We start from the raw sequence: 19,629 nt of genomic DNA, 5'->3' as shown, positions 1-19,629 counted from the left end.
GCACCAACACACTCTGCCACCGGTCAGACCACCACATTATCAACTTCACTATCCTACAGCCCAAAAAACCTAAACCCGTACCCATTGTTTTACCACCAGCAGTCACTCGCAGTTTGCGGAAGCTCAACAAAGAAAACATTTTGCCCCCGCTGGACACCCCATGCCTTACGCCCCCATTCACCACCGACCCCAAGTCATTATTGGACATATACACTGCAACCCTATCAAAAGCAGTGAATACCATTGCCCCCTTAGTTCCTCGTAAAGCCAAAGCTATCAGACACTCCAACTCTTGGTTCACCCCCAACCTTATAGAACTATGCAATATGAAATGCCAAGCTCAACTAACCTGGCAAAAGAATCCACTGACACCCTGAAAGGCGACATCACCAAAATCTCCAAACTCTATAAATGCGATAATTCCTGCCAAATTCAACTCCTTCAATGCCAGAATCGGCAATGGCAAATCAGACTCTAAAGAGATTTCTTACCAGCATTAGGGAACTGCAATCTCCAGCCTCACCGCCCTCATCAAAGATGAAACCTGGTGCTCGAACATCAAAACGCACTGTTACATAAAATTAACACCCTGAACAAAAAAATTCTTCATCACCAAGCCAAATACTGCAATGACCCCAAAGCCCTAGGCACCGGCATCGCACTTACCCCCCAAATCCTTCCATTCCCCCAGTTTCTCTTCAGTGACCTATCAGAAACAGAAATCCTAAACTTAATTAAAAGTCTTAAACCCTCAAAATGCAAAGAAGACATATGCCCAGGATCCTTCATCAAAGACTGTGCAGAAATACTAGCCCCTTTCATCACCACCTTCATAAATCCCTCCTTCTCCAAAGGCACAGTTCCAGCCAGCCTTAAAGAAGCTTGGGTCCTCCGAATCATAAACAAAAACATTGTTAGACCCTGCTATTTCCTCTAACTACAGGCCAATCACAACCGTCCCCTTCTTATTAAAAATCCTAGATCGGGAGGTCGACCTGCAAGTTCAGCAGTTCCTTGAGGCAAATCAAGTCCTAGGAATGCTGAAATCTGGCTTCCACCCCGGGCACGGCACTGAATCAGCCCTTCTTGACCTAAAAAATCAGCTAGCTGAGATTAGGGACCAGGGCAGGTCAGCTGTTCTCCTCCTCATAGTTCTATTTGGTGCATTTGACATGGTCGACCACCACATTTTGTTGCCACCACCTCTGCCAACTTCTCCCTGGCAGCCACTGCCTGGATTGAATCCTTCCTGAAAGGAAGAGTCATGAGGGTATTCTCAGAGAATGCCAATGCTTCACCGTCCCCATCCCATGTAGGGTACCGCAAGGATTGTGTATTTCCCCGACTCTATACAACATCTTCACCAGGCCCCCTTCAATATTCTGGACTCACTCTGCACAGCCTACACCAACTATGCAGATGACACCCAAATCTTGATCCCACGAACAGGTAATTATGGAGATGACTCAAACACTCTCAACAACATGTGCTCCACAATACAGGCCTGGATCGCAGCTAATCACCTATACCTAAACAGCAATAAAACTGAAATCTTAATTGTCTGACCACCTAGAGCCCTCAAAAATCTCAACAACCAATACACTACCTTCCAGATCAACAACTGCTCTATCACTGTCTCAGCTACAGTAAAAACCCTAGAGGTATACCTTGACGCCTCACTCACCATGTCCCGACAAGTGAGCACCATTGCCTTATCAGCAGCCTACGCCACCAAGGTCCTAAATGCGGCCAGATCCTTCCTCTCTTAAAAAAGTTGCCTAACTGTTGCCCAAGCAATCATTGGATCTATGATAAATTACTGCAATGTCCTACTTGCAGGCATTTCTTCTGGTAACATCCACAAACCCCAAATCATCCAAAATAATGCCCTCCGAGCAGCCCTTAAAATCCAAAAAGGAGAACATATCTCCAAAGCAAGAAGAGAAGCACATTGGCTACCCATCCAGGAGCGTATCACATTCAAACCCCTGTCATTTCCCATAAGTGCCTTTCCAACACAGCCCCCAGTACCTCTCTCAAAGAGTTGCCAAAGCTTACACTTCAAGACCCACTAAGACACCCTACACTGACCGCCTAATCTTACCCATCGTAAAAAGATACAAAGCTGGTGGCTCAAGTTTCTCCTATCTAGAAGCCAAACAATGGAACTCCCCCTCCCACTCTCTGAGGGCAGTAAAATCCTATTGGGTGTTCCAAAAAGTGCTGCAAACACAGCTCTTCTCCTAATCTGTAACACCACCAGTACCTGCTCTCTTTGACCCAATTGTACTTATACTGCAAATCCTGATCTTGTTACCCTAATGTATTGTATGACAAAGCCACTGTTATAACATGTACCTGTAACAGAGCCTCAAGGCCTCCTGGCTGTATGCACGCTCTACAAATGAAATAAATGTAAAAATTCTGATCAGGTTGTGGAGGGAAGTAAATTGAACAGTCACCAGGCACAATACATTAGTGGACATAAGTGGACATGAATAGATTAAGAACAACCAACATTTGAGATTTTTAAGTGTAGGTAGGTAGTACAGGTAACTGTGCCTGGGATGTGACCATGATGGATGAAGTGCTACAGTTGAGTCAGAGAAAGTGAGGGACAGAGGCAGGTTCGAGGCGAGGGAAATAATGTTAGGTAGAAGGCAGATGAGAGGTAGACTAAGTGGCTAACTCAGAGGTGAGGGGGTGGTTTTTACTTTGGTTTTGAACAAATATGTGTGAACTGTTTCTTGTATATCCAGGGTAAGAGAAATCCATGCAAGTAGAGCAAGAAGAGAGAAAGAGCTCTAGCAAGAGAAAGCGCAGGGCGGCGAAGGAGCCATAAGGATAGTTGAGGAGGCAGAGCAGAGATTGCATGTAGAGTTGGAGACAGGAGGATAGATACAGTGCTGCCTTACTGTGGAAGAATTTGTGAACCAGGAGAAAACATTTAAATCTGGCCCTTCTTTGAATCATCAACCACCCAGCCTTGTGAAGGTACGAGGAAGAAGGTGTGAGGTGAGGGAGTTCAAAGAGAGTCCTGGTAGAAAAGTGAATGATCTTGTCGAAAGGACAGAAAGCATAGTTGGGGAGTCCAAAGAGCATAATGTCACAGTAGTCCAGTCTAGAGAAGACAATATTGGTTAAGAGATGCTTGGAGTTGTTGCAAGGAAGGAGATGCCTGATTTTCCTAACATTTGGGAGGTTGAGGCGAGCTGCTGTTGCAGTTGTGGAGATGAAAGTATAGAAGGTGTGAGAAGGGCCATAGATGACGCCTACGTTTGAAGCTGAACAAGAGTATGCGTTAGTGCTGGCGGGAACTGGATAGTGTTGTAGCTGAATAGAATGTGGAATGTAGGCAAGGGAGCCTGGAGAATGGAATGTGGAAGGTAGGGCTGGGGACAGCTGTAAGGCAGTTAATATGAGACATTAAAAGAAGTAAGACCTAATCCATGTCTCAGCGTCATCATTAATGTTATGGAAGATATGCATGAAATCAGGATCACAACAATTGGCGACGAGGAGATGACCGACCCACGCATATGATTAAAAAAAAAGTATGGCTCAAAGAGCTGGACAATAAGGAACTAATGATCAGCCTATGGAGATGGCTGAAAGGACACTGATGAGCCCAAGGAGATGGCTGGAATAAAAAAAGAAATAAAAAAAGAGGTTGCCCAAGGAAGGGCCAAAGAAAAAAAAAAAGAGGTTGGCCAAGGAAGGGCCAAGGAAAAGGTTGCCCAAGGAAGGGCCAAAGGAAAAAAGGTTGGCCTAGGAAGGGCCAAAGGAAAAAAGGTTGCCCACGGAAGGGCCAAAGGAAAAAAAAAAGGTTGCCCAAGGAAGGGCCAAAGAAGAAAAAAAAAGGTTGTCAAGGAAAAGGTTGCCCAAGGAAGGGCCAAAGGAAAAAAGGTTGCCCATGGAAGGGCCAAAGGAAAAAAAAAGGTTGCCCATGGAATGGCCAAGGAAAAGGTTGCCCAAGGAAGGGCCTAAGAAAAAAATGTTGCCCAAGGAGAGGGCCAAAGGAAAAGAAAGATTGCCCAAGGAGGGGGCCAAAAGAAATCTTGCCCAAGGAAGGGGCCAAAGTGACCTGAGGAGGAGGTTGCACAAAAAAATAAAATAAAGAAAAACAAGGAACAAGCAAAATAAAGGTAACGTGACAAAGTTGGAAGTGACATCAGTTGGGAAAAGAAAACTGCAGCAGTCATGGAGAAGGTAAGATGCGCTGCGCTTTTAAGCCCATAGAGTAAACAAACCCAAAGGAGAAATGAACATTATGCTGCAATGGATTAAGCTGGCTTTTATGAATTTATGCCGATGCAGCGTGTGTATGGTTGTGATTAATAGTAAGCTGGTGTGTGGCCATTGAAACCTGCAATTTATTAAGTAACACTGTGTATGGTGCTGTATATTCATTAATGGAAAGAGCCGCTCCATCAGGAAAGCATTTTATTTTAAATTAAAATTGAATGTAAACAAACCTCAATGAGCGCAGGACCAGTGTTTTGTTTTGTATTTGTTTTGCTTGAAAAGATAATGGTCATAAGGAAGCATGGCCACATTGAGTGAAGTCATAAAGGTTACCATGGCAACCCAGCAAGTGCAAATACAAGCAATTTCCTAACCATATTATGAAATGAGGTGAATGAAGTTAGAAACAAAATGCTATTGTAATCTGGAGTATACGGCCCAAACAAGCAAATATTACAATATTGTGATGAAAGATAACATTTCATGATAACATTACAAGATTAAAGGAAACTGTAATGTTACATTTACTAACAGTGTTCCTGCCAACTTGAACAGGTTAACATGAAGAAAGGGAAATAATGTTGGAATACATGAGAGTCCACTGCACTCGATCATCTGGCAAATAAACAAAACGTTGAAAACTTGCCACCGTGTTTTGAACAGTAACATGTATTTTTCGTTTACATTAATGCCAATACACCATTTTGAGTTATGTGTTGCCTAACTAAAAATTACAACTTTGACTCAAACCCTGCCATTTGGTGCAATAAGCATTAGGACTACCTGCTAGATAAAGAGAGGGTACAAATTGAAAACTTAAGATTGCTGCAATGTGAAGATGCGGCACAGCTGGTGAACTGTTATGGACCCTGAACTGTAAAGGTCGTGCGTGTTTGGTGTTAGCGTGTTCAATCTATTAATGCAGTAATCTGAAAAGAAAACATAGCAAAGTAATTAAAGGCAAAAGGTCACCTGATTCAAAATACAAATGAAAATGAAATGAAAGCGAATTCAATGGAAATAATACAAAATAAAGACAATAGTGGAGAATGAAATGAGAGGAAATAAATGACAAGGAAATGAAAGGTTGGCATAGCAATGCAGTGAGATAGAGGATGTAATAATGCACACCACATCAGAGCAGGAAAGAGGGAGGAACGAAGTGTGAAAGAGGATAAAATAGTGGCACTTGCTCCTGAACAATAAAGAAGTCAATATAGCAGCACTGTTTCAACGCAGGGCAAAACTGCCAATTTAAAATGAGCAATAATGGGAAATGAAAGGAATACAAAGGGTGCAAATGTAAATGCTGTTGTACAAAGAGAAGAGAATTATATCAAAGAGAGTCTGTCAAGGCAGTAAAGCCAAATGAAAGAAGGTCTAACCACAAAGAACTTTAAAAATGGGGGGGGGCATGGAGAGAAGAGGGCTGCAGTTTAATGTGAAAGGTGTTGGCGTAGCAACAGGGGATGCTTCGCTCTTCCATGAAATGTTCCAGGATGAGTTGGAGGAGAAACATCAAAAGAAGGAAGAAACAGTGATGAAATATAACAGATGGCATGCCACAGTCTAGGTCACTTTAATAATCTGAAACAATACTTTAATAGACACAGGCTGTACAAGGACTACAATATGAGAAGTGCCAGCACTGAGAAGTTGAGCCCTTTCATGCCAAAGAACTCCTCTGCTAAAATACTGCACAAACACTGGAGTTCCTCACGTGTGTTTCATCCCCACTCAAAGACATCCAGCGGTTCACAAAAAAAACATCCACTTGGGGGAGAGGAGACGAGTTCGAATGCTGCTTTCCCTTCTCTGTGTCAACTTCTTTCTCGAACTTCTATGATACATTTCCGAAATGTCAAATGTTGGTGGATGGAAAGCCAAATGACTCAATTTTCTCATCTCTGGCAGATGAACTTGTGTGTTATTGGCAACGTGCTTCTCAAATGGGTGACAGCCGTCTATATGCATGTTGGTATGTAATACAAGATGGATGTTCAGAATTTTGGAGATTGCTTCCGCAATGACAGAGTAATTTGAAAGTTGTGGAATACATTACAAAATAAAACAGAGCAATAATGACAGCCTGCAAAAGCTCAACGAAGAAAGACTAAAAAAAAAACAAAAAAGGAAAAAGAGAAGGAAAGGGGAGATATGATGAAGTGAAGGATGCAGTGGAAAGTGTGAGGGGTGTAACAGGGAGGCTCATGAAGTCAGCAGTAATGAGTTTACAGTGACAGTAGCTCTCACTACCTGTATGGAGAGCAGGATGTGATAAACTGTGACTGAATAACGATGACAACACAACTCATTCCAGATACAATAACCCAGCTGAGTGGAGAACATGGAGGCAGATTAAGGAATAACTGAGAAGGAGAAATTCAGGCACAGACTGCATTAAAAAAAATGCAAACAGAACTGGAAATAAGGAGAAACACATTGGTTATGCTGTACCATACAATGATACCAAGAAAAAAGGGATGCCAAGGTAAAAGTGTACAGGGTGGGTATATTGTCAGTGGAAGCACGCTGGTTGACTGTCACAGCATTAACTTTACATCACAATGTGCCTTGTGAGGAAGGAACCTCCACAAGAGAATAACAGAGGCGATTCAATGACACAGGAATGTGAGAGGCCTGGCTCTGATGGGAGTATTTTATTTGCAGAGCACAAATTGTGTATTATTCAACGGTCTATTAGTTAACAGAAGTAGACTGTGAATTGTGGACACCTTGAACAGTTGGGTATGATGAATTCAGATGATAAGTAAGGGTGGGATGTTGTAGCTGAATAGAATGTGGAATGTAGGCAAGGGAGCCTGGAGAATGGAATGTGGAAGGTAGGGCTGGGGACAGCTGTAAGGCAGTTAATATGAGACATTAAAAGAAGTAAGACCTAATCCATGTCTCAGCGTCATCATTAATGTTATGGAAGATATGCATGAAATCAGGATCACAACAGATAGTCAGAGGAAGAGATGAGAGAAAGCATTTGGCAGGGTAGAAGAGCACCTTTGTTTCGGTTGAGTTTAACATCAGAGAGTCCAAAGCCATCCAATATTTAATGGCAGAGAGACAGTTGGACATTTTGATAGATAGATCAAAGAAGAGTTAAGGAAAACAGAGGAACATTTGAGTGTTGTCCATGAATAGTTGGTACAAGAACCCAAGTGAGCAAATTAGTGTCCCAAGAGCAGAGGTACAGAGTGTAAAGAGGAGAGGATCCAAGGCAGAGCCTTGTGCAACACCAACATTAGAGGAGTGAGTTGAGAGGATTGGCGAGGTGCCAGATAGGATTCAATCCAGGCAAGGCCTAGAAGAAAAAGAGTATTAAGGAAATCAGAGTGATCAACAGTGTCAAAGGCAGGAGACAGGTCAAGGAGAATTAGGATAAATGATAGGTTGGGGTGCTTCCTAGAGGCAATTAAATTGAACAAATTCATGAAGGCGTGACAAGGCAAGGGAGGGGGAACAGAGGGAAGACCGAGAGAATGATCTTACTAGGCCAGGTGAAATTGAGATCGTGCAAGTGCAGGGGAGGGGGGAAAGTTAAAAGTGCAAGGGGCAAGGGGAGGGGGCAGTGCAGTACATAGGACAATAGTAAAATAAATAAAAAAACAATAAGTACAATTAATAAGAAGCGCAGCCAAGTAGTGGCAAATGCAGGGGTAAGTGCAGTCATCAGGTCTTGTCAGGTGCTGGTAGGGGGCTGTAGGGATACAGAAACAGCCCCAGAGTGCAGGGAGTTGCCAAGGGGGCAGTGCAGGTGTCCAACTGGCAGGGGGGTACCTGGGCTCAAGAACAGAGGGTAGCCAGATGACCAGCACAATTTCAGTTTCAGCCAGAAGTTCAGCAGGGGAGAGGAGGAGAGAAAGTAGAAGCAAAGAGGAAGGTCTTGGGGTGCTTCCGGAACCAGAGAACGTTCTCCTTAAGTTTCAGTGGGGCTGGGAGGCTGTTCCAGAGGGAGGCCCCAGCCGAAGAAAGAGATCTACCACCAACTCGTTGCTTGGAGAAGCGACTGACCCTGAGTGAGTTGGAGGTGGATGAGAGAGAGTTGAAGTTATTGAGCTCCCAGGCCCCAGAAGGCCTTGTGGACAATGCAGAGGGTTTTGAACTTAATTCTCTCAGCCACTGGGAGCCAGTGCAGAGATTTCAGTCCTGCAGAGATACGATCCCTGAGCTTGAGGCCAAGGACAAGTTTTGCAGTCCTGTTTTGGATGAGTTGCAGAGGGCGGAGTGTAGATGCAGTCAGATTTAGAAAGAGGCTGTTGCAGTAGTCTGCCCTAGAGAGAACCAGAGCTCTGGAGACAGTGAGCTTCTGGGGGAAAGAGAGAAAATGAAGAATACCTCTGAGGAGGTGCAGCGGGTAGAGTTACTTATTACAGACATCAGAGATGTGAGGAGAGGGGGAGACTGTGGATTGGAAGGTTTTTAGCCTCACAGGTGGGGGCAGGAAGAGGGCCAAGAGAGGCCTGCCAGTGAGTGACAGGAAAGGAGGGAGCAGGTATGCTGATGAGGAGAATCTCAGTCTTAATGGCATTAAGGCAGAGATCATTGGTGGGCAAGAAGTGCCAGGTATCGCATGCTTAACCATTGGGCGTTTAGGCGATTGTTGCATCATGGTGAGTTGCACAAAGTTAGCAGGAGAAAATGCTGACGGCTTGGAATGTTACAGAACTTCAATGTCTGTGACTATGTTGTTGGTCCTCCAAACAAAGTACCTTTCTCTAGCATATTTCTGTCTCAAATCTTTCGCCACTTACCACCATGTGCCAGTGCTGAGCATTGAACTGGCCCCATTTCTGCTGGTCATAGACACCCCTCCCAGTGGTCTACCACACTTTTGGCTTCCTCAGAGTCTGTGGGCACCTTCTCTTCACCGGGGTTGCACAGCAGGCTGCAAGGCAAATGAAGGATAATGGAATTACTGTAGCCCAGTTGATGTTGCCAATTATACCGTCTTTAGAGATGTGGGGTAAGTATAAGAATAATCTTTTCCATGAATAACCCTGTGATAGCAAACAGCCCTGCAGGTACCTGGAGGAGCATACTTGTTTTAATTGACTTTTCTTGGGATCGCCAGATGTGTTCTCCCTCTTATATTTTAATTTGCTGATGCATACGCATTCCAGCCTGGTGGATCCTCGTGGTGATTCTCCCCTGGAATACTACATATATTTGTTCTTGGGTGGTTCAGCCATGGAACACTTCACATTACCTCTTTCAGATTAGCACTGTGTCTGTGAAAGCAGTGTGGAAAACCAGAACGCTGCCTTGCTCTTGCTCCGCCACCATAGTGTTAAAACCATAATGTTTTACCTGGGTGGGCCAGTATAGGGATAGCTGAGTATAGTATTGACGTAGTTAGCTCCAGTCGTTCTCCATCAATATGTGCATATGTACATTTTTTCCCTTCTTACAGAATGGAATTATTTTAGTTTTCGAGGGAGTAATTTGAAATTGGAATATTTTCATTTAAAGCAGGAAGTACCCCTTAAACACCATTCTGCAGCAGTTGAAAATGCTGAAACTTCACCCACGAGCATGCAATTGCATTCAAAGTCAACCAGGTTGCGCAAACAAAAGGGAGAAAAGCGAAGAACGCCTTGAGGGTGGTGCCAATCTAATAATCAATCACATTGCTGACCATGACCATATGCCGCCTCGGCTGCATGGGCAATGGTGAAGTTTAGCAGTCAGCAGTAAGGAACAGCTTATGGAAATACTTAATCACTAACATTAATGCCCAGGGTATTGTCCAACGTGTCCCCAAAGAGGTGAAGAAGTACTGGGTAGTAGTTAATCTGCCCACTAAGAGAAGTTGGCAGACCGCCATACCCAGGTAGTGGCAAAATTGAGGCCCACCTCCTAAAAGCCAGACAACATCAGCCGATGACACTCTAGCAGGTGCGCTGGACAGTCGTTGTAGCAAGCATCAGACGACTTACACATTTATCCATCGATCATATTTATTTATTTACATCTTTTCATTTGGAAATATGTAAAAAAAAATCACTAGCCGTGAGCGCAAGTATAGTCTACAGAGATTATTTAAGAAGGCAGCAGTCATGTGAAAATGGAAAATAGTTGTATTTGCAGACTAATAGGGCCTGCAGAGAGGACATTAGGGATATGCTGACATAACCCAATCTAATACAGTTACTTGCCAATCTATAAACCTTGCAGGTTGGAGCACATTAGAAAACGTGTGTTCTCTAATGTATACGATTGCCATTTAAAAACATTTGAAAAAGGAATGTCCCTATGCATAAGCCAAACAGGATTTCCTTTTTATGCTGCATACATGTGTCCCCATTTTTAGCACCCTCATTCCCCAATAACTGAGACCATCCTGTGGGTTATTTTATTTATGTTTTATTACTTGTTTTGATTTAAATGATACCTTTTGAATTTCGTACAAAGTCAGCATTAATGCAGGAAATAACACAGAAAGAATTAAAACAAGTTATAGAACTTTATACATTATACAAATCATCTAAAATTCATCTGGGCTTTGACACTTAAAAAAAATGTGAAACTTATGACTATTATACATGAAATAAGTTACTGGACAATGGTTAATACAGATAAATCATGATAGACTGCACATTTCTAAAAACGATACTATTGCTAAGAACATGGAGACAGATTTACCCCCCAACATGTATGATCAGAGATTGTTTCCATCCACTGCAGGCTGATTATGTACACATTTCGAAACACAAAAATATGTTGTGCAATCAGACCTCGGGCACGAAATCAGAAGATGTTTTGGATCATCTGTAACAGTAACCATTTCATAACATGCGTGCGGAATCTTATGTACATAGTGCGAGCATCATGATCAGAAAATATCTGCACATACACTTCTTCCTCCCCATACCTTTTATGTGCCAGTCATGATCTTGAATATAGTGGGTGCTGTCCAATTAGATTCCAAGTAAGGATCCAGTCGTTCTGCATAATTCTCAATTTTACACTAACTGGATTTTGGATTAGTAGATCCACATTTACTTCTATTTCCTGCATTTTTCCAACTCAGTATTCTGCCAAATCATTTACAGGAAGTCCCTCAAATGATCTCAAAACATTTCCTAACGGAATGTGCAGAGTTTCAGAAGAGGAACATAACATTTTCCTAGCCAATGAAAGGTGGTGCCATAGTATTCTATTTTGTAAAGATAACAAACCTAGGTCATAATGTTTGTCCTCCTTCGGAATACGCTGGGGCAGAAAGTATAACACTTTCCTCCAAGTTTCACGAGAAGCTACCACCTCTGAAAGCCAAGTGAGAAGGGCTTCTAAACAGCAGACCAGTTTAGCAATTAGTTTTCCCTTATGAACTGTTAACACTGGTAATAATGAGAATTGACAACATTTTCAATCGCCTTTGCCTGCCTGCCCACAGTGAGTACTTTCTTCTTCAGCCATTCTCTGAGTAATGTATCATCTCGGTGGGCCAATGCAGGGATACCTAAGTATAGTATTGACATAGTTATCTCCAGTCGTTCTCCATCAATATGCCAAGCATATGTAAACATTTTTGTCCTTCTTACAGAATTTAAAGATTTTAGTATTTGAGGGAGTAATGTTCAATTGGAATATTTTCATATAACTTTCAAAAGCTCTCAGGAGGGGCTTAAGTCTAATGGGAGTCCTATATATAACAATAAAATCATCAGCCTAGGCTATCCACATTATATGCATTCCTCCCACCTTGGGGCTCACAAAGGCAGCATCGTCTAGGGTCTTCCCAATGTCCACCCCATATAGATTGAAAAGGCAGGGGGCTAGAACGCATCGCTGCCTTAGGCCAGAGCAAGTATTGATTTCTCCAGACAGCGTCCCTTCCGCATTGAGTTTAACTTGAACGTAAGTATTTGTATGGCGGTAGATCAAAATTCACGAAAAAAGCCCCATTGACAGGCCCCAATCATGGAACTTAGTCCACAACAAGTTACGGTCTACCCAATCAAAGGCCATTGAAAGGTCTAAGGAAGCAGCATAAATTTGGATTGTATCACTACTCCATGCTTTATTTTGGACACAAGACAAAAGGAAACAGTTACAGCCACTCTATGTTTCTCCTGAATCCAGTTTGGAATTTGCCAAGGAGCCCCTTTTCTTTTTCCCACTCTTCTAATTTTCCTGGGATAAGTGCTGCAAACAGCTTGCTATCTGAATCTAAGAGTGATAGTTTACCGCACGCAACCTATCCCACTTCTTATATATGGGAATAATAAAAGATTGTTTCCAAGAGGATGGGGTTCTTCTCTCAGCTATACAATTTTTAAATAAAACATATAATAAGCATGCCAACAGTTCTGGCTGTTGTTTAAAGACTTTGTTTGACAGTTGATTTGGCTCTCCAGCTCTAGAGTTACCGGCTCTCCTAATTAATCTTTCTATGTCATCTATGCTAATGTCTAACTGCCACTTAGCCTTAAGGTCTTCAGATTCTAAAACAAGGACACCCCCGTTTCCTACCATGCACACCTTTAAAATGCTGGATCCAGGCATCTTCCTCTATTGGATTCACCTGCACCTCAGATTGTTTAGCCTCCAGAGAAGCATGAACTCCACATCCCTTTTAATTAGGAGGTGTTGATGCGACTTGCACCAGTTACGCCAGCGCTGCTGTTCTTTTTTCATAAGAGCAGCCCTCTCTATCATATCATAAGTACTGCTTTGGATATATATATATATATAATACTTCTCCTACTTGCCTTCTTCCCTTTCTGGACTATCCTATTATACTTGTGAGAAGGTTTTTGTTTGATGGACACCATTGGCAATAGGAGCAATACTTTGTATCGCTAACCGAATACAGCCTTAGTTTTGTCCTTTAGATTGGAGGCATTGAAGGTCCATTTCATCTCTTCATTGAAGAGTTTGATGTTATACTCATTCCATCTGAGCTGATTGCCTCAAACATTCACTAAAATAGGCCTTATTATATCCCTGAGAATCAAACTTGCATATACCATAAAGTTATATACCAATCACTGAGCGCGGTTTCAATCACTTGAAAATGTAAAAGATGTATGGCGAGAGTACTGGAGGTAAAAACATAGTCAAGGACTGACATAGAGAGAATTAAGAGGCCTTAAAACTTGGCTGTTAGTGTAAATGTGTCTTAGATGTTTCCTTGAAAACAGTAATACAATGGACCTCGGCAAATGAGATTGGAGACACTCTTAACATACACACCTTCAACGTCACTAATATTACAAAATATATTTATTTACATAAATGTAGCAAAATGATGAGTGTTTGTTTGATTAGTGGTACGAATGGTGAAATAGATGAGTGGCTGTCTAATGATTATAAAGCAAGAGGTGTGTTGTATGAACAAACACTGTTTAGTTTTCCTACACTTATGTAAATAAATATATTTTGTGATATTAGTCATGTGAAGGTGTGTATGTTAAGAGTGTCTCCAATCTCATTTGCGAGGTCCATTATATCACTGTTTCATGTTACTCACCTGGAGGACCAGCGGTTTTACAGGTAGACCAGCGGTTTTACAGGTACTCTTATTTTTGATCTTGGCGGTTTTCCTGCCATAACATTCGATCTCTCAGTATTTTAAAGCATTGTGAGTAATATGTATGTATCAGTGCCTTGATGCCCTTGGGCTTAGTGTGCTTCATAAATGTGAAAATATATAAATAAATACATGAATAAATAGTCTGGCCATTAGAGCAGGTCGGACAGGAGGCATATGTAGATTCCACTCCCTCCAGAAGTCTTCACCACATAGCTCCCGCTCATATTTTATAAGGGCATCTCTTAACAACATCTTATCCTTCACAACATTCTTATGCTTCTTAATCTCAAAACAGTAACATTTTAAATATCTGGCCACCAAAATATGACTTCCAGGGTAATTAATGTTCCATTCAATCCTAATCTCTGCAAGGCCCACAAGAAAATCATTGAGATAGCCCAAACACAGTGGGTTATGGGACATACACATGCCATAGCTTTTATTTACATGCAATTGGATCTTATTACAGGAAAACCATGCATCATTTGTATTTGTTCTCTGTTCTCTATTTCCTGGCAACTCTATGTAGAGTGTTTTAATCGACTGTTGCACTTCTTTCACAATGTTTCTACTGTGCTGTCTCTGTCAAGTCTCCTTCTCTTCCATATTGCTCAGCCCCATCTTTGTGGCAGCCATTTCTTACATTCTGGGCCAGCATGTAACTCTCTGCATTGACAAAAATATTGTTAGATTTCCCTACCTATTTCTACCTATTTATTCCTGGATGCGGGTGTGTGGGGTATTCCTTTTGATGCAATCCTGCATTCAAAGAAAGTCTCCTGCTCTCTGCGTCCTTTTTTGTGGACGCAAACCCTTTGCCCTTCTGTCTCTTCCCCTGGTATGCCTGCACCCCAAATTCACATTTTGAACATGGTACCTTCAGTAGCGTAGAGGGTCCCCTCATCTTCAGATTTCCTGCACTTCCCTCACTCTTAGGGGCTAACTAACTCTATGGCCAAATCTTCCATGGAATTTCAACCATCTAATGCCCCCTCTAAATGCTGGTCAAAATTCTTAATCTGCTTTAAAATGGAATTGTTTAGAGAGGAAAGCACCACTCTTCTATAGTCATTCTTTTGAGGAATGACGGCTTGACCATGCATGTCTAAGCAAGTATTTGACCAAGATGCATAATATGTAATCAGAGTTTTGTATTTTTGTATTTGTTATGAAGTGAGGTAAACTTCTTTATATTACTACTTGTAATGTTTGAGGTGTTTCTTTCTGTAACTTGTCGGTATTACTCAATCCAACCTAAATTAGAAAGCCCTTCAACACAAAGATACTGCTATGAAATTACATGGGCTATCTGCCCCACCATGGTTCCATTTCATTTAGCTGTAATGAACCCCAAAGGCTACTGCACTGGTTTTTATTAACAATCATTGTCAAAAACATTTCCCAATTGTAAGAATCCAGAGCTAAAATGTGATGCTACAGCTATCATTAAAAGCGTCTCAATGACATTTGTATAAGTGAAAGTTGATAAGTCAATTTTGGGGCCATGTGTTTACTTGCTGTGGAAGCGATTCCCATTAAGCTACGTAGAATGTATAGAATGAAGAGCCCAACACACAACCCTACATTAGTTTTTCACTTATACACACTTGGGTCAAGAGATTTCCCACGGTATCCTCCTTCGAAGTTACCCACGTATCAGTGGACAGACAATGGCTTCATGACAACAGACTCCTGTAAATTGACAAACATGTTAATTGAACCACAGCCTATTCTGTCTAATTATGTTCTTGGTGTTAGGGAGAATTCTACAGAAAGGCTAATTTCCCTTACCTACTGAGTCCCTCAGCAGCTTTGCTGGATTTCTAGGATTTCTTTTTTTCACCTGTTAAGAGTGTGAACCTTTCTTCCCACTTTTACATGTGTTTTGCTGTGTGTGTTTTACATTTTTTGTGTTCATAGACTGTGGAGCCTCCCCTACTCCATAGGCATCTTCTTTTTACTGTGTCACACAGCACCTTTAGTGCAGTGACACAGGGTTGTCTTTTTCAGACTTCCCACTTTAAACTCCATTTTCTGGGACTGACTACTGTCTCCCAGAACATGTAAAGTTGCCATTGACTTTATTAGTCTTTATAAATTCACAGGCCCAGTACAAACTATCTTCCATAGAGTACTGGAAAGGGTTAATAGATATCCCCTTTTTGTCTGTCTCTCATGGAACATTGTTTCCTTCCCCTTTATTTAAGATTTGGCTACCATATTTTTCCTACCGTGGTCTATGAAAATAGCCTTGGTACTGTTTTAGGCTAAGTTAGTAGCCTCAAACTTTAATCTGCTGGACCCCATTTAATTTTATTTGGTTCTGGCTGGGTTTATTCGCCATTTCTTTTTGTAAAGTCTTTCTTGTGTTTTACTCTGCGCGCCAAACCATGTTTGGTTCCTTTGTTTCGCCGTCCTTTGGCAGGCTTCTGGACAGAAGCCCTCCTTAGGTGCCTGAGAGTCTATGAAGACAGGATGTGAGGGAGGGATTTTGGCCCCCTACAAAGGGTCTCCTTGGAGACCCAAGTCGCACTCTTGTTTGATTGGCTAGGTGACTGTCCTTCATGGACAGCCACCCTGCTGTGTGATTGACAGCCAGGCTGTGTGAATGGGGGAAACCTGCATAAAAAGCAGGTCTCTGGGACTTCGAAGGCAGAGTCGCCACTGGATCGAGAGAACCAAAGAGAAGCTGAAGGAAGAGGACTGCTGCAACTAGTGAACCTCCCGGTGAAGCCCTGCTGGGGTCCGAATCTCCTAAACTTTGACAACAGAGAAGATCTGCAAGGAATCTTTTTACCTTGAGCTGGTGGGAGCAACCAGTTCACCAAACACCAAGCAAGGCCGCCCTCCCCTGGTTGAATTTGCTGTGCATTGCTGCAGTGAACTGGATAGCCAGGAGGACCGGACCCTGTTTGGGTTTTAAGGAGCGCACCTTTTATTTATTGCTATGCTCTGCTGCTGGTTTCTTCCCTGGGCAGTGCAGAACCCACCAGTCTTCCTCCTTCATGTCAGTCCGACAGTCACTTCAGGAACCATGACAATGCAGGATCTGCCAGGAACTTCTGCCTCAGCTACAGCATTCTTCTTCTTCTAAGGTACTGTTCAAACTTGGTTGTTCGTTCCGTCCGACCGCGGTGAAAGTGCTTTAAATCCTATGCCAATCCGAGGGCTTGTCATTCTCTACTCTTTTAAGTAACTTTTCTTCCAACCAACTTCGTTTCAAACTCTTGGCAAAGACTTAACCACAAACTACACTGAACTGTGTGATCCTCTGCAAAGACTCTGAACCATTAACAATGGGCCGGGCCTATTGATTTGAATCCTCATTGTAGTAAGCCTTTTCTAGATTGTCCTGCCTACTTACTTATTGGTGCTTCTTGATTTTGTATAACCTTGTCTATCCCTCCCTTTTTAAATTACTGGAGTGGCATTTTGCGCACACTTCATTTTGAGCTTAATTCATTGGGTGTTGTTTAGTGTATTAAGAGTGTGATTTTCTGCTGCTTTACTTAGTGAACTGTTTTACCATTGATGATGTAAATAAATGTACATTCTTTTACTCAGAACCCTTGAGTCAGTGTTTGTTTGAACCATAGCAATTGCTGTCCTTTGTGTAACTGTTAATACTGCCCACTTTTCTCTTGAGATAAGTCTGGCTGCTCAGCCATCGCTACCACTTTACTGTGTAGTACAGGCTTGTAGCAAAGGTAAATTTATACTGTCACTTGTAGTCTTAATTGTGTGTGGTGTTCCCAAAGGGTACTGCATATGATTCTGCCTAACACTTGGGAGCATTTTATTTTGTTTTGTATTCATTTCAAATTCAATTAAATAATGTTGTCAACTCAATTAATGATCCTCCCAAAACTTGTCTGTAGACAGCTTATATGTTGCTCTCACATACCAACGCATCAACATTTCTGGGAAGGAATGCATTGTTAGTGGGTACCAAAAATAATAATGTCACCTATTGTCAAAATGGGAAGACATCAGATACGCATATGAAATGAAACCACAAAGAGATTGTGTAAAAGAAGGAAAGGAGATGAAGATTCATAAAAACAACATGTAGGAGTGATGCAGGAAAACAAAAAAGTAGAGATGAGAGTAAATAGAGATAACACATTTCTTGCGACATCAGAACATGCCGCCCAGGCTTTCTGCAATGCCCTTGCCTCTCACTTTATCTCAAAAACCCAGGACATCATGTCCACCCTCTCCTCCCCTCCCCCTCCCTCTCCTATTCCCTCGAAGTCTGTGCTAGCTGACCTCCCCTTCACCACCCCTCCACCCTCCTTCTCATCCTTTCCTCTTTTCTCCACTGATGAGGTAGCTAGACAAGTCCAATCTATGAAAGCCTCGTCAAAACAGGTTCATCCCTGTTCCTCTAAAACCATCAAGGACCACATTGACACCCTCGCTCTGGCCCTTGCCGATTTTTGCAACCACTCTTTTGCCTCAGTATCCTTCCCCTCCCCTCTGAAGCACTCCCTTGTGCATCCTCTTCTCAAGAAACCATCAGATGGTCCTTCCTGTCCTGCTAACTACCACCCAATTTCCATTACTCCCTTTCTGGGCAAACTCCTGGAAAAGCTGGCCATCTCTCAGCTTAACCTTCATTCCGATTCTGTTGGCTGTCTCCATGACCATCAGTCTGGCTTCAGAGCTGCCAGAAGCATGGAAACTGCTCTCCTGAACATCCTTGAAGATCTGCTCTCCAACCTTGACTCTAACTTTCCCTCTGTTCTCATCCTACTCGATCTCTCTACCTGCCTTCAACACAGTCAACCATACCATCCTGCTCAACCGCCTCTGTGATAACCTGGGTATCACTGATCAGGCTTTGGCCTGGCTAACCTCTTTACTCTCTGATCAACCCTCCCAGGTCCAACTTGTGTCCTTCCTATCATCTATCTTCCTCTCTACCTGTGGTGTTCCCCAGGGGTCTAACCTCTTGCCCTGGCTTTTTAACCAATACCTGGCAACTCTCGCCCACTGCATTGCCATGTTCTGCTCAAATGTCCAGTGCTATGCTAATGACACTCAACTCACTTTCAGGCTGCCCTCGGCCACCTCCTCTCCCTCTCTCATCTCTGATTGCCTTACTGCCATTCCAGATTGGTGTGCCGCCAATGATCTTTGTCTAAATGCCAGCAAGACAGAGATCCTTCTCAACTGCACACCTTCACAAACCTTTCCCCTCACTCTCTGGCCAGCCTCCCTTGGCCCTCCTCCTACCACCACCTGCGAGACTAAGAACCTCTGGGTCATCTTTGACTCTGCACTTTCCTTCTCTGCCCACATCTCTGAGGTCTCTAAAAAGTCAAACTTCCTACTGCACCTCCTCAGAGGTACTCTGCCTTTCCTCTCCTTCCCTCACAGTCTCTCAAGCTCTGGGTCTCTCTAGGTTGGACCATTGTAACATCCTCTTTCTAAATCTACCTGCCTCTACTGTCCACCCTCTGCAACTAATCCAGAACAGGACTGCTAGACTTGTCCTTGTCCTCAAGCCCTGGGTTCTTATCTCTCCAGCTCTGAAATCTCTACATTGGCTCTCAGTGGATGAAAGGATTACATTCAAAACTCTCTGCATTGTCCACAAGGCTTACTAGGGCCTGGGTAAAAATATCTTCAGCTATCCCTCCGCAAATACCTCCCCTCGTGAGCTCTTCACTCCTCTACCACTAACTCCCTCACAGTCAGTCGTTTTTCTGAGAAAATAGCAGGGGGTAGATCTCTGTCCTCCGCTGGGGCCTCACTCTGGAATAGCCTCCCTGCCACTCTAAAATTTGAGGAGAACCATCTCTGGTTCTGGAAGCACCTCAAGACTC

This window comes from Ambystoma mexicanum, chromosome 6p (assembly GCF_040938575.1).
Source record: "Ambystoma mexicanum isolate Mex_15411 chromosome 6p, UKY_AmexF1_1, whole genome shotgun sequence".
Taxonomy (NCBI): domain Eukaryota; kingdom Metazoa; phylum Chordata; class Amphibia; order Caudata; family Ambystomatidae; genus Ambystoma; species Ambystoma mexicanum.
Note: the sequence above shows the minus strand (reverse complement) of the source record.